Source organism: Hemicordylus capensis, chromosome 1, assembly GCF_027244095.1.
Source record: "Hemicordylus capensis ecotype Gifberg chromosome 1, rHemCap1.1.pri, whole genome shotgun sequence".
Classification (NCBI taxonomy): Eukaryota; Metazoa; Chordata; class Lepidosauria; order Squamata; family Cordylidae; genus Hemicordylus; species Hemicordylus capensis.
Genome location: NC_069657.1, coordinates 264554347 through 264568825, shown reverse-complemented (window position 1 = coordinate 264568825; position 14479 = coordinate 264554347). Strand labels below are relative to the sequence as shown.

Here is a 14479-nt window from a genome sequence, read left to right as displayed (position 1 = left end):
CCTGATCAGAGTGAAAGACTAAATCAAGTGTGTGACCAGCAATGAGCATCGGCCCCGAGACCACTAGGCCCATAGTTGTCATGGCTACTATGAACTCCTGATCCGCCCTGGACAAATTGGTCCCAAAATGAACACTGAAGTCCCCCAGCAACTTCATATCATCTGGTATTTATTATTATTCTATCTGGAAAGAAATGAAGTTGTAATTGGCAGCAAGGCCCAGGTATTCATGAAATCACAGCCAAACCCACCAAAGTTGCCCATGATCTCTGGATGCCATAACTATACGAAAAGCCTCTCTTTCATGTGTAGCAGCCACCTACTGGATTAAGACATAGGCCCAAACAGTTCATAGCTCCATGGTCACCAGAGACATCCATGCTATGGCACAAGCCTTCTGCACCTAGCAACTGAAAGTGCTGATCCCAGGAAGACTGGTGTCAGAATGTGGCATCTCAGCAACACAGACCACATGATTTGTCACCCACTTTGCCTTCCCACTATCTATCTGATAAAATTGGAGTTCAAAGCCCTATAGGATAATATCACTAGAAGAACATTATATGGCCACTTTAAAAATAGAATTGTCTCTCAGCCCCCCACCTCAATCCAAATAAAAGGCCTGAAGGCTCTTTAATTATTAACAGTTCACTTTGCTTTCCCACTTTAGAATAAAAGAGCCTTAGAGGCAGAAAACACACCTTAAACTCACTGAGAGTTACGTTGGCCATACCCACTTTCCTCTGGCATGGTCTCCTTCAGTCTGTGCACAAAAGCTCCCAAAAGCAATAATGGGAAACATCCACGCAGAAAGGAGAGGCAGAAAATCACCCACTGATTTTGTAGGGCACCATCAATTAAATGCAATCTCTATTTCCACTATTAAGCCATTGCCAGCAAACTATTCATCTAACATCCTTTGCTTTATTATTTATTTTATTATTTTATTTATTTCTCACATTTTTATACCGCCCAAAACGCAAGTTCTCTGGGCGGTTTACAAAACAATAAAATTCAATAAAAAGATTAACATATTAAAACTTAAAATGTTAAAACTATTAAAACACAGTTAAAACAATGTCTAATATTGTTAGGTCAAACTTCGATCACTTCCATCAATGAAAAGTGCCCAAACATCACCCGTTTCACTCCCCATTTTGCTCCCTCCTCCCTCAGTGATGGGAAGTGGAGAGCAGCCTGGAGTTGGGTAACTAAGCTGCCTGCTGCCGATTTCAGCTGCCAGCGTCACATCCCATGCTCCCCCCCCCCATTCACTTGCTCAGTACCTCTGGCTGGCACCACTTCCTGCTTCACTCTTCTGTCCATCATCTTGCCAGTTAAACAAAGCTTGGCCAGGCATCTATCTGAAGCTTTTATCATGGGATTGCAGCCTTAGGCAGCTTTAAAACACACACCCCACTTTTATTTTATTTTTAATGCGTCTTTTTTAAATCCTACCTTTCCACTCAGAGAATGCCCAAGGTGGCTTACAATTGCTCAAAATACAATTACATAGGAAAATAAAGAATAAAACAACAGGATTTTCTATCATTCCCCTTTTCTTAACTGGATGTTGATTACAGTCATTGGCCCATTCAGGGGACCAACTAATCCTGTTTCTATAGACCTGCCTCACTATACACCTCCCCAGAGCTTTTTAAAAAGAAAAATACAGAACTGCACAATGGTATGTGAGTGTAATTCGTGCGCACAGCATGCTCCGCTACAACACACATATGTGCGTTTTCCTGTCTGTGCACACATACTTTGTTGCTCCATTTATTTTATTTTATTCAATTTAGGAGCCTACATAGAGTGGCAGCAAATCCTCAGAACTGGAAATTTGGCAGCACTATTACAAAAAAGTGTTAGATTCATTGGTGAAAACTCTGTGGGGAGTAGCACTGCAGTGGAGTCTGTGGGATGTGTCTTTGGCAGAGGGTGAAGAAATGGGTACACTTGATCAAGATCTGGGTTGTAGAGGAGCTTGGACTACTCACTTTACTTTTCTCATTATCAGTCACTTTTTAAAGGTAAAGTGTGCTGTCGAATTGTAGTCCTGGTGACTACAGAGCCATGTGGTTGTCTTTGGCAGAATACAGGAGGGGTTTACCGTTGCCATCTCCCATGCCATATTACATCATTTTGCACATCTGACTAGCACAAATAATATTTTCGAACTGCATCTTTGTGTCTGTTTGCTCATTGCTGCACCTCCTCTCTTCGCAGACAGAAACAAGGCAGAGGAAACTGAGGGGAACAGATGTGGAAGAACTCTAGTCAGGTTAGCAAGGGTGAGTTTTCAGCATTTCACCAAGGAGAACAAAAGTGTTCTAGTCCCATCTCTAATAGCCCACAATTGTTATTTGTTTCAGGAATGTAGAGCCCTCCTTCCCATTACTAAAACTACTGAAGGCAGCTCACGTACAAAACAACAACAACAACTTAAATGGCTTAGATGCTAAGACAATGAACTTGAGCCAGGCACTCCACTTGCACCTCATATACCACTTGGTGACAAAGGCTTTTCGCCTCCTCCATGAACTCGAAAGGCCAGCATCAGCATATGGCACCCATGGGCAGATGCCAAGGGCCCACTGCCTCAGGAGGGCCATCACTATCACACTGCACAGCCACTGGGGCCCTTGACAGGCTTTCCATTCTTCCTGCTGGCATACTGGAGCTGCCATTTTAATTCCTCTACAATGTCTTCAGTGAAGCTTCTTCGGGGGTATTGTGGGGGGGAATGAAAATGGTGGGGCTGAGAGGAGTGTGATTGTCCTTACTGCCCAATGCCCAGTAAGTCCACCAGGATCTACCCACAGTCCACTGGATGGAACATTGCCCTCAAATCTGGGGCCAATCCTGCTAGCTTCTCATGCTCACTTGCCCAGTTAGCCTCTCCCTATCATAAGATGCACAGCTTTTCTTCCCATTAACAAAACAACAAAACACATGGTGTTTTTTAAAAAACTTGGTCCACACTTCTAAACTCCCCCAAAGTTTTGACCCCACAATCAACACTTTTCTTTTCAATTATCTGGTTTGCAGCACCACTCTGGGGCCAATATAGTTTTGCCCCTGCTAACTTGGCAAAGAGGCACCTTTTAACATGGTGATTCTCTTTATTTAGCAGGGGGAGAGTAACTGGCCCTATCCACCCCCAGCACAGTACCTCCAGTGACTGTTGCTGGTGTCTATCTTATGCTTCCTTTTAGATTGTGAGCCCTTTGGGGACAGGGATCCATCTTATTTATTTGTTATTTCTCTGTGTAAACCGCCCTGAGCCATTTTTGGAAGGGCAGTATAGAAATTGAATGAATTCAATGAATGAATGACAATACATTTTAAACCCATGTAGTCCTATTAAATGTGGGCAACAAATTATCTGTTTCTATATGTCCCCTTCTCAATTCAAGGATTATTAAAATGTGTGAAGGGAACAGGAGTCCTACTTATATGTCGCCTGTCCTATGTTCAAACCTCCACTGCAAACCTTCCCTCCCCAAAACTTCCACAAACAGTATGGAACACCCAACAGCCTGACATTCAGTCCCATTTCTGCCTTGGTTTGCTCTGTGCTGGAGTTCCAGGAATTGGTATAAAGCAGGTTTCATATCCAGAGTAATTGAGAGCAATCAAAATTTCCTGTTTTCAACTTTTCTAGTTGGTAAAGAGGATTAGACAACAAATATTAGGGATGTGCGTTTCGTTTCGGATACAAAACGTTTTGTGCACAAAACAGGCCATTTTGGCTGTTTTGTAGCCAAAACAAAACACCCAATGCTCAAAACAGAAAATTTTGCAGCCAAAACAAAACGTCCCTGTTTCGGATACAAAATGTTTTGTTGTTTTGGCTGTTTTGGAACTCCATTTTGCAATCACAAAAAGTCTTTCTCCTTCAGTCTCCATTTTGAGTTTTGACATCTGTTTGGATTTCCAGCCGACAGACTGGCCTGCGAAAGCATGGGCTGATCTGCTGGCAATTGCCTCCTTATTCCTTTTAAGCAAATTTAAGGGTAAATTTTACCCTCATTGCCCAGTGGGGCAGTGTGCATTTACCCTCATTGGCCAGTGGGGCAGTGTGCATTTCATTGTTGTTGTTTCACACTGTTGTGTATAGATCAATTGCATTTTGGGCGGGAGGGATGTGGATGTGCATGACCTTTGGAAATCTGCCTGATTTTTTCCAAAGCTCTGCTGTTGTTAATGTGTGATGTTGATGTTATTTGGGGTGGATTTGGGACAGAAAGGGGGCTTTGGGGGCAGAAGAGTGGTTCAGGTGGTAGTGCCCCAATGGGTGCCTGCTGCCACCCAGATTCCAAAGGAATTGAGAAAAGGGCTGATTTTTAAAGAATTTCTGAAGTTGACATGTCTTTAGAGCAGATTCGGGGCAGAAAGGGGGCCTGAGGGGCAAAACAGTGGGTTGGGTGGCAGTGCTCCAAGGGGTGCCTGCCACTTGCCCTATTCCAAAAGCATAGGGCAAAGGGCTGATTTCTTAGGAATTGTTGAAGTTTACGCTTCTTTAAGGTCCCCCCCCAGGAAATAAAGGAGGTTTCAGAAGACCCATAACTCCACCTGGGGGGCACTGGGGTAGCCGGGAGCGAGTGGTGGTGTAGTGCACACAGGGTGCTAACCCATGGGGTGCAGGTTTATGTTGTTTCTAAGGTGTTCTGAGTATAGATTCTCTGGTAGCATATGAGATTTTCAATGACAAACCATGAATCCACTCTGATATGCTACCAGAGAATCTGAATCTACACTCAGACATCTCAGAAACAACAGAACCCAGTACCCCATGGGTTAGCAACCCATGGGGGTGGTTGGCACCCTATGTGCTCCACACCACCACTCGCTCTGGGCCACCCTGGTGCCCCCCAAGTGCAGTTATGGGGCAGGAATTATGGAGGTCCATCATTCCCTATGGGGAAGAACTTTACAGATGTACAATCTCCATTACATCTTTAAAAATCAGCCCTCTGCCCAATTCCTTTGAAATAATTCTGGCAGCTTCCTTGCCCCCACTGGGCACTACCACCCACCCTACTCTGCTTTGGGCCACCCCTTTCCCCCCCAACATGAAGCTATACTTTTGCTGAAACCTCCATTCTTCCCTATGGGAAAAATTCTATACTTCAAAAATTCACCAAAAATCAGCCCTTTGCCCAATTCCTCTTAAATCTGGGTGGTAGTTTCCACCCATCGGACACTACCACCCCCACCCACTAGTTTTCCCCCGGGGCCATTTTTCAAAATGCAAAACGTTTCGGATTCAGATTTTGCAATTTCGAACAAAGAACAAAATTGGGGTGTTTCGGATTGGCTGATTTCAAACAAAGAACAAAATGGGGGTGTTTCGGATTCGGGCCAAAAACAAAACAGAAAAACAAACAAAACGCACAACCCTAACAAATATACTGTCAGCTTTCTATGTGCAAGTTTCTGAATAATTTTTTATATGCCTGTCTCCAAATTCTTACCAGCACTACCACAATTAGCTGAACTGTTATGACATTATGAAATGTTCATGAACACTCAGACTCCTGAGAGAAAAAGGCCCACCACAGAGGTATAATCATCAGTGTAGCTACAACTCAATCCCTGTTTTCTTCAGTTGTGGTAAAATTATCAAGAAAATAATTTTATCTCCTCAAGTTCACCTTGTGTCAGGAATTATTCCTCATTTACAAACTATCTTGGATGGAATGCAATATCACTTGAACAATTGAGTTCCTTGTTTTTCTTGGCTCACAGAAGGCCCTATAAAAAGAAGCAGCAAGAGGATATTGGAAGGCTGATCAACAACACCTGTTTGAAGCCCTTGACTATATTGCAAGTCTGTTGGGTTTTCTGATGCTTCTTGTCTTGCTCTGATTTGACTATTCCTAAATCTGTGCCTCTTCTGTCCCCTCTGGCTTGAATATATGAAACTGCCTTATACTGAGTCATACCACTGGTCCATCTAGCTCAGCACTGTCTACACCAGGCCTGCCCAACTTAGGCCCTCCAGCTGTTTTTGGACTACAACTCCCATAATCCCCAGCCATAGTGGCCAACAGCCAGGGATTATGGGAGTTATAGGCCAACAATTGCAGGAGGGCCAAAGTTGAGTAGCCCTGGCCTACACGGATAGCTTTCCAAGGAAAGAGACTGAGAACCTGGAGATGGCCAGGGATTCAGTCTGGGACCTTCTGCATGCAAAGCTGATGCTCTACTACTGAACTACCATCCCTACCACTTGGACTTTGCTTTCCTTCTCTTCATCACCTATGTCCTGGCTTGCCCCTGATTTCTTATGAATGTGTCTCCCCAGGAGCAGTGTTCCCTCTAAGGCGTGTTCCCTCACATGCACGTGCTCACAAGTTTTTTTATGTCTGCTCAGTTAATTTGAGGTCCTGCTTATGTTGAATCCAGAATGCCTCATTCTGAATGCATGTGCGCGCACACTGCCTTGATACTGCCGCCCAGAACAAAACTCATTCCGCACATACAGATGAAAGAAATGGGAGAGAACACTGCCTAAGACGACAACTTGCCAGTTTTCAGGTTTTCCCCTATTGTGGTATATACCAGTGAACAACAGTATGTGGCAGGGGAGAATTCAGTAGAAGAACTCTTCTGGTGATTAATTTGTTATCCGAACGTGGGAACCGAGCATGAAAGACAACGGGGAGGTTGACTTGGCTGACAGGCTAAGCATTGGTGAGCTGAGTGGGAAGGGGACCAGGGTAGCGTAGTGGGTGGCACTGAGTACAAGGGGGCTTTAATGAAGGAGCTACAGAGGAGCAAAATGCTGAAATGGCAGGATGCTGCGTATCAGAATGTCCGTGGAGGGACGGGAGGTTGTGGCAGCACTCTTAACTGAGGTGGAAAGATCATTAGTTTAGAAATGAGTCTACTTTCCTCCTATTTTGAAATCTAATTTCCAGACTTTGGCTTTATTTTGGCTAAAGCTAGGAACTAGGACTTGGGAGCTCACCACCTTAATTGTAAAGAGTCATGAATCCACATTGTTCTTTTGTTCAACACATCCTTTGCCCTTTCTATTGAGGCAAAATATTTTCTATGATGTAATCCAAGAATATCTGCAAGCTTTCATACAGAAGGTTCCAAGTTCCCTCCCTGGCATCTCCAAGATAGGGCTGAGAGAGTCTCCTGCCTACAACCTTGGAGAAGCCACTACCAGTCTGTGTAGACAATATTGAGCTAGATGGACCAGTGGTCTGGCTTGTTATAAGGCAGCTTCCTGTGTTCCTATATCTTCTCAAACTTGGGTCCACAGATGTTATGGACTACAACATCTAGAGACCCGAGAACCCCTGATGTAAGCCAACAATTTCTCAATGGTAGGTCTAAAACCTAAAAAAAGAAGAGTTGGTTACCACCCTACAGAGTTCAGATGGGGCAGATTTAAATGACCAACTGCAAGTAAGTGGTAGAGAACTGGTGTTTTCTGGTGAGCGCACATTCCCAGTGTGAGGCAGTACATCCACCCCTTTCCGTGTCATCTGAACCTGCCATGTTGGTGTTGGTTTCCCTCCACTGCCCAACACCCGCTGTTCAACTTCAAATGTAGGTATCGGGTAGCAGGAGGGAACCCAACATTAGCAACCTGACACTGGCAGGTTTGAAGAGATGGAAACAGGCAGAAGTAGTGGCTCATGCCAAGAGCACACGCTCTCCAGAAACCTCTGGTTCCCTCCTATTTACTTGTAGCAGGTCATCTGAACCCACCCACAGAAAAACACAGTAGAAGGGGCAGATGGTGCTTTCAAGGAGAGGAGTCATGACTAACAGGTGATACCTAAGACAACATTCCATCCGGGAGTTGCCACCACAAAACATCTGAGAACTGGTGATAACAGCAACTTTGTTGACCTAACACAACTCAGTTTTAGAAACTGATACTTGTTATTCCAATGTTTTTGCTTCTGTTCTAATTTAATGGTCTAAATATCTTCAAAGGAGCTTTACCTTACAGGGTAAAAACAAGAAAAATAAAAGCAGAACATAATACAGAATTGTGGGGGTGGGGAAGCTAACACTAAAAGAAACATTTTGAACAAGGAATGTAATATACACAGTATTTTCAGACGCAGCTCTAGTGCAATAACTTAAACAGCACAGATTACTACTTGGGGAAATAAAAGGAGCATAACTTTTAAACTTGAAAAAGCTCTCTTTGCTTGTTGTAATCAATCGCAATAATCCATGACAGTGATTTAGATGAAGATCAACCTTACCTTTCTTTGCTGATGACACAGAACTCAAAGCAATAAAAACTTAAGTGCATTTGAATGCACACAACTAATGGATTGAATGTGGCACGTGCCAGCATACAATGGCTGAGAAATGAATGGGATCAATCAAAAGGAGTTTGACATTCTGGAAGACCTGAGGATTCTGCCTTTGAGTTACCTAATGGCTGTGAGGCTTGGCAGAGATTGGTGCCCGCCAACGTTTCAATAGCCCACTGCTGGACTCCTAAAAGGTATTGCCTGACCCGTCTTGACCCTCGACTGGCAGTTGTGGCATTTACCCAGTATGGGTCATGGAGATTTATCTATTGTTCTCTTTCTAAATACTTCAGTGCAGAATGATATCAAGACATGCATGCACGCTGCCCCCGCCTTTTTTTTTTTTTAATTGTAAATATAGTATCACCCTGCCTGGATAGCTGGACATGAAATATGTCTACAAATAGCAGGGCATTCAGAATGAATATATAGTGGAAGATGTGTCATATTATTTGTTTGTTTAAAATATTTCTACCCTGCCCCTCCAGTACACTACTGCTCGGCAGAGGTGTATCTAGGGAAAATAGTGCCTAGGGCAAGTACTGAAATTGCACCCCCTGTCCAAACATCTGACACCCATCTTTCAGATAACTTTACCATAATATCAGCTGAAAAATACAAATCAAGCTTCACACAAGATAGTTGCCAACATGTATATCACTTCCATGTAGGAAAGCCATCGGTATTCTGTAACATGTGACAAATGCATATATATACACATGGTGAGGAACTGCAATTGGAGGCAGATTCCCACTGCACGCAGAGTTGATGAAACAAACATGTGTACATATATCAAATGTATGAAGTACACTACTGGGCACACCATTTTCCTGCACAATATCCAAATAGGAAATTCATCTTGTATTAAGCCACTAGCAGGGACTAAAATCCTAAATAAATGCTTTTATCATCATGGCTTTCTTTAAAGAGTCCTGGGAACTATAATTAAGAACTCTTTCCATCCCTTTCACAGAACTACAGTTCCCAGGGTGCCTGAGGGAAAAGCATAACTGTTAAAGGCATTCACATTTTTAGTGCAGACAGACATGCGTTCATTTTCAAGGTTTCGTAAAGTAGATAGAGGATATAAAGCTTTTTATCATCTTAAAGATGAACATCCAATGTGCGGTATCCACAGTTTATCTTCTTCCAAAACAAGGATTCCTTATTCTGGAGAAAGAATTGTTGACTCCAGAGGAAGAGAAACTGTGGCTGCCAGCCCACAAATTATGAAGTCTGATTTCTAATACAAAAGCGACGGCTTCCCTCACATTCTTCAAAATATCTGCTTCAGGTTTTCAGAATGCCAGCTTGTTTATAGCCCTCATTGAGATGAAGAATTTTTGAAAAGGGGAAGGCAGCATCTACTATGGATTCACATACCAAAATGATCTGGATGGGATTATGGTGCCCAAGGGGTTACCTCACTCTGTACATTGGCCTGCTTTCCCCCACAAAGACTACAGTCCTTGGCCCTACCCTACATTTCCATGGGCTATCAGTCCTCCATGAAACTCAGGTTCCCCTTCCCCACAGACACACTAGCTATTGCAGAATAAAACAGTCACATCATCCAGCAACACATTTTTAGAAAATGCATCCAGAGAACTGCATTTTGGCTGTTTTGCTTAATGTGCGACAGTAAGCCCTGACAGAAGCCATGGCACAAATTAAACCCTGAACTAGTACTATGAATATTTATATACTGCTTATCAACAAAGGTTCTCAAAACAATTTACATAGAAATAAATAAATAAGATGGTTCTCTGTCCCAAAAGCGCTCAACTTCTTTTAAAAAAAACACCCTAAAGGTAATAGACTTAAATTTAAAATATAGCATGAATGAGCTTTATGCAAGTTCAAGCAGTCGTTCTATTTCCTAATATGCTACTGGGCTTTGTATACACTCAGGCACTCAGATGAAGATTGGAGATGGCACCTGTGGAATAAAATAAAGTGGGACATATCCCACTCCAGTTCTAAGGAGTAAGCCTGTAGTAAATGAATACTGGGAAATTGGTCTAAACTGTATTCATGTTAAAGTTAACGATCTGCATTCACGTGAACATGAAGTTTTACTTTTAGGTCATTAAGATGTACTTTAAGCTAGATCTAGTCGTGCGGAAGAATAAGATGAGAGAATAATCTGCAGGCAGAAGATATTTCTGAATGTCCTGCTACATTTAAAAGACAAATGCTCTGCAAGTAGAAAAATAGCACAGCAGACAGAGTGTTGGACTAGAACTTTGCCCCACTTGTGCTAATTTTCATTTGGCAGGAAGTTTTTGCATGGGACATTTAAAAATCACTTTGCCTGCCTGCCACCTCTTTACTACTAGGCCTTAAGTTTCACTAAGCACTAGAATTTTGAGACTGAACCTAAGGCCCCTGTTCACTTTTTTTTTTAAAGTCAAATATGCATTTTTTTGTTAGTGGTACTCAGGTTTAATCCCTAAGCAGCTCAGGAGTCACATTTTTGGTCTGAAGCAAATAGACCTTTGGAACATCTGCTCCAGTTTTGCCCTGTAGATACCATCACTCAGACACCACATCGCTATATTATCATTCTGATATTCTTAGATATCTGGCTCAGGTGTAACTTCCAGGTCTCACAAATGCCAGGTTAAAAATGGCCCTCAACCACATATGCCTGCTCTTTAACTGCCATCTTTCCACACGGTTGCTGAACCAACACTTGTTGAAATCAGCCAAGAACTCCATTATGACACTAGAATTTAAAGCAAACACCAGAAAGTTGCTGTCTAAGGGTAATGCCAGCCATACAATACAATATTGTTTATCCAAACAGCTGCACAAGCCCACAAAATCATTAGATAATATTTCAGGGTCACTTTGCATGTTACTTTTTTGCACACAGATATTTGGGGGCAGGGGGAAGCATGAACACTGTAAGACTGTACATTGCAATGTATGAAGGTCGGGTTGTAAACGTATAAATATATCAGGTTTCCTGCATGTATACCCAGAGGCAAATGAACTCTTACCCAGCCATTCACACATTACAATATACCTACTGTTTCCAAGTAAGAAGACTTGTGTTCAAAAAAGTGACACGAGAAGCAGCCCTAAATGAATTGCACTCTTATGGGGTTGTGTGGTAAGAATTCCAAGTCGCTGGATAAGCAACTTTTTGAATTAAGTGATCATGGTAGCTTGTATATTGCAGAGTCATGGCCCATATCTGTTCATAATTATTCCCCAGAGTTGGTGGTGGTATAGTACGTGTTTGTATTCAGGGTGTAAATTTCAGTATTATTTATCCCAGCCATAAACTGAATTAAATCACGACAAAGCTGAACAAAACATTTTTGTACACTGAGGTCCAGCTCACATATTTAACTGAATCACATATTTGTGCAGCTCATATATTTAACTGAATTGAACTTTCATCACAGAGTGAAGAACCGCTAATAACCAATTGATTTTCAAATCCATTTAGGAAAGCAATTTCCTATATAGATTTTATCAGTAAGCATTGCCTTGTAATAGCTAATACCAGGACACAGAACGTAAGCTGAGAGATGCAGTTGTATCCCTGTGTATTTTTAAGTTGGGAGAGTGTTTGTGTTGGTCTTGGTGAAGTCATTTTCGTTTTGAATGTAGAAAGAATTGCAGTGGTACCATCTAATGTTGAAAAGAACACTGCTTCCCAAATTTACAACTCATATCTGAATTCAGGATATGCACATCACACATTTGCTTTGAATAAAGATCGTTGTTAGTGTTTTAATTATTGAACTACAGAGTGTCCAGATATAAGTTCAGGTGAGCCATAACCCAGTGGTAGAGCACATGTTTTGTATGCAAGAAGGCAGGGATATCTGAAGGGGAGGGCTGTTGGCGGGAGCAGATACCCAGGGTGACTATTCACATTCTGGCAGGGCCTGAACAATATTGATTTATCATGTGGGGCCCCACAAACTATTTTCACTCTGGATCCCACAAATGCTAGACAGAGCCCTAGCAGAAGCTTCCGGCTTCAATTCCTGGGCAGCTCACCCTAGGGAAGATCCCTGTCTGCAATCTTAGAGAACTACTGCCAGTCAGTATATACTATAGACAATGCAGACATGGATGGACCAATTGTCCAATTTAGTATAAGGCAGTTTTCTATGTTCAGATCTGCCCGGAAACCATGCTTTCTGTTCTGGAAAATTTTGGCATTAAGGCCTGGGACTGCAGACTAAGGTCGAAATAAGGTGGTAAGAGTTCTGAAGTGGCACAATGGATTGTCCCACAGGCAGGGGGGAGGGTTCTACACTCCTCACCCAAACACCCATTTTGCTATAAAATCAGACACCCACCCCCTTCTATATTTTTAAACTCACAGAGCTGCCCCTCACCCTTACATCTAGTTTGGCCCTAAGGTATATTGTTGCAAATATTTTTGACAACAGTGGGTAAATTTTGCTTACAGAGATATAATCCCAGTTTACAAAAGGTGACCCCTGCCACAGAGTGAATCTAATTATTCGTGATCATTCTTTGCTACGTGGATTACTTGCGAATTGTCAGGAGTGTCCATTGATATTTCCTCTGTGAGAGCAGACAGACAGATTTCCGCCACCCCGAATAAGCAATGAGAGAAGTTCGCAATTTAAATTGGGGGGGGGGAGAATTGATCATCTTTGAGTTGGCGTTTAGCGGCCTGGGAACTCTGCTGCAGGAGTATATTTGCTTCCACCATACCCCAGTTGTATATTTGTGAATAAAACCAACATTACAAAGGCATCACACTCTTCCAATGTTCTCTTCCCTGAAGGAAACTTAACTCTTCTCGCTGCCCCTCAGTGCACAGGGATATTGGGAGCACTTCATGCGATCTCCCACTTCGCTCCCTCTTGTGATCAAAGGGATGCTAATGGGAGGTTAAATTAGGGGAGGGGAGGTGAAAGAGCCAGAACTGAATTTCCTTCTTTCCTGCATCAGAAAAAGTTGACTTCTTGTAACCAGGCTGCACTACTTGGGCCCTCCAGCTGTTTTTGTCCTACATCTCCCATCATACCCAGCCACAGTGGCCAATAGTCAGGGATGATGGGAGCTGTAGGCCAACAGCGGCAGGTGCACCAAAGCTGTGCCGCCCTGCTGCAGACCATACAGTGGAGTTCCTTCCGCAAAGCTCTTTGGGGATTGTAACTAACGTTTTTGCATACTTGCACTGATGCAACTTAGAAAATACGGCTCCAACTTAGGAAAGCATTTTCATACCTGTTTAAGTCCACCTTGAATCAAGGAAGCGCTTTATCACCCTTTCAGCACATGATTAAAGTTAAGCATAATGAAGTGCTTTGCTGAATCAGGATGGACTTGAGCAATGAAACACAGGCTGGATTCACACCAAGTTCTTGCACTGGGAGAGGTGCGAAGTGGAAAGGCAGGATTCCTTCTCTCATCTGCCTCGTAGTGAATTCAGGCACTGCATATGGAAAATATTTTTGACAACAGTGGGTAAATTCGCCTTACAGATAATCCCAGTTTACAGAAGGTGACTCCTGCCACAGAGTTATGTGCTTAATGCTTCTGTCACCAAATAGCTTTTCCTTTGCTCCAGAGGCTGTTCCTTTGTTCTCATCTGTTGGACTAAAACGAGAGAGAGAGAGAGTGCAGCTGGGGATGATGAGAGTTGTATTATTATTATTTTTACATTTATATCCCGCTCTTCCTCCAAGGAGCCCAGAGCGGTGTACTACATACTTAAGTTTCTCTTTCACAACAACCCTGTGAAGTAGGTTAGGCTGAGAGAGAAGTGACTGGCCCAGAGTCACCCAGAAAGTCTCATGGCTGAATGGGGATTTGAACTCAGGTCTCCCTGGTCCTAGTCCAGCACTCTAACCACTACACCACGCTGGCTCATGGTATAGTACAACAAGCTGGAGAGCCTCAAGTTGGCCACCCTGCTTTGGTGGGACTTTTCCATTTCTGACTGGTGAGAAGTCCCAGGGACAGTTTGACAAGGACTAGCTTCCTTCAGTCACTTTAAGTGGCGCAGTGGGAAAATGCTTGTCTAACAAGCAGAAGGTTGCCGGTTTGAATCCCCACTGGTATTATATAGGGCAGCAGCGATATAGGAAGATGCTGAAAGGCCATCATTTCATACTGTGTGGGAGGAGGCAATGGTAAACCCCTCCTGTATTCTACCAAAGACAACCACAGGGCTCTGT

The 14479-nt window shown here is 43.0% G+C and overlaps 1 long non-coding RNA gene across 2 annotated transcripts in view; it reads right to left on the bottom strand.

Moving 5' to 3' along the window:
• The window catches only part of LOC128340874 (uncharacterized), a 51830-nt gene that overhangs the window by 29914 nt on the left and 7437 nt on the right, over nucleotides 1-14479 (bottom strand). Inside the window, exon 3 of one of the 2 annotated variants that reach the window (XR_008314052.1) lies at nucleotides 13527-13898. This is a non-coding gene — a long non-coding RNA (uncharacterized LOC128340874). The remainder of the gene's footprint in view (nucleotides 1-13526; nucleotides 13899-14479) is intronic. The other variant, XR_008314053.1, reaches the window with a different exon arrangement.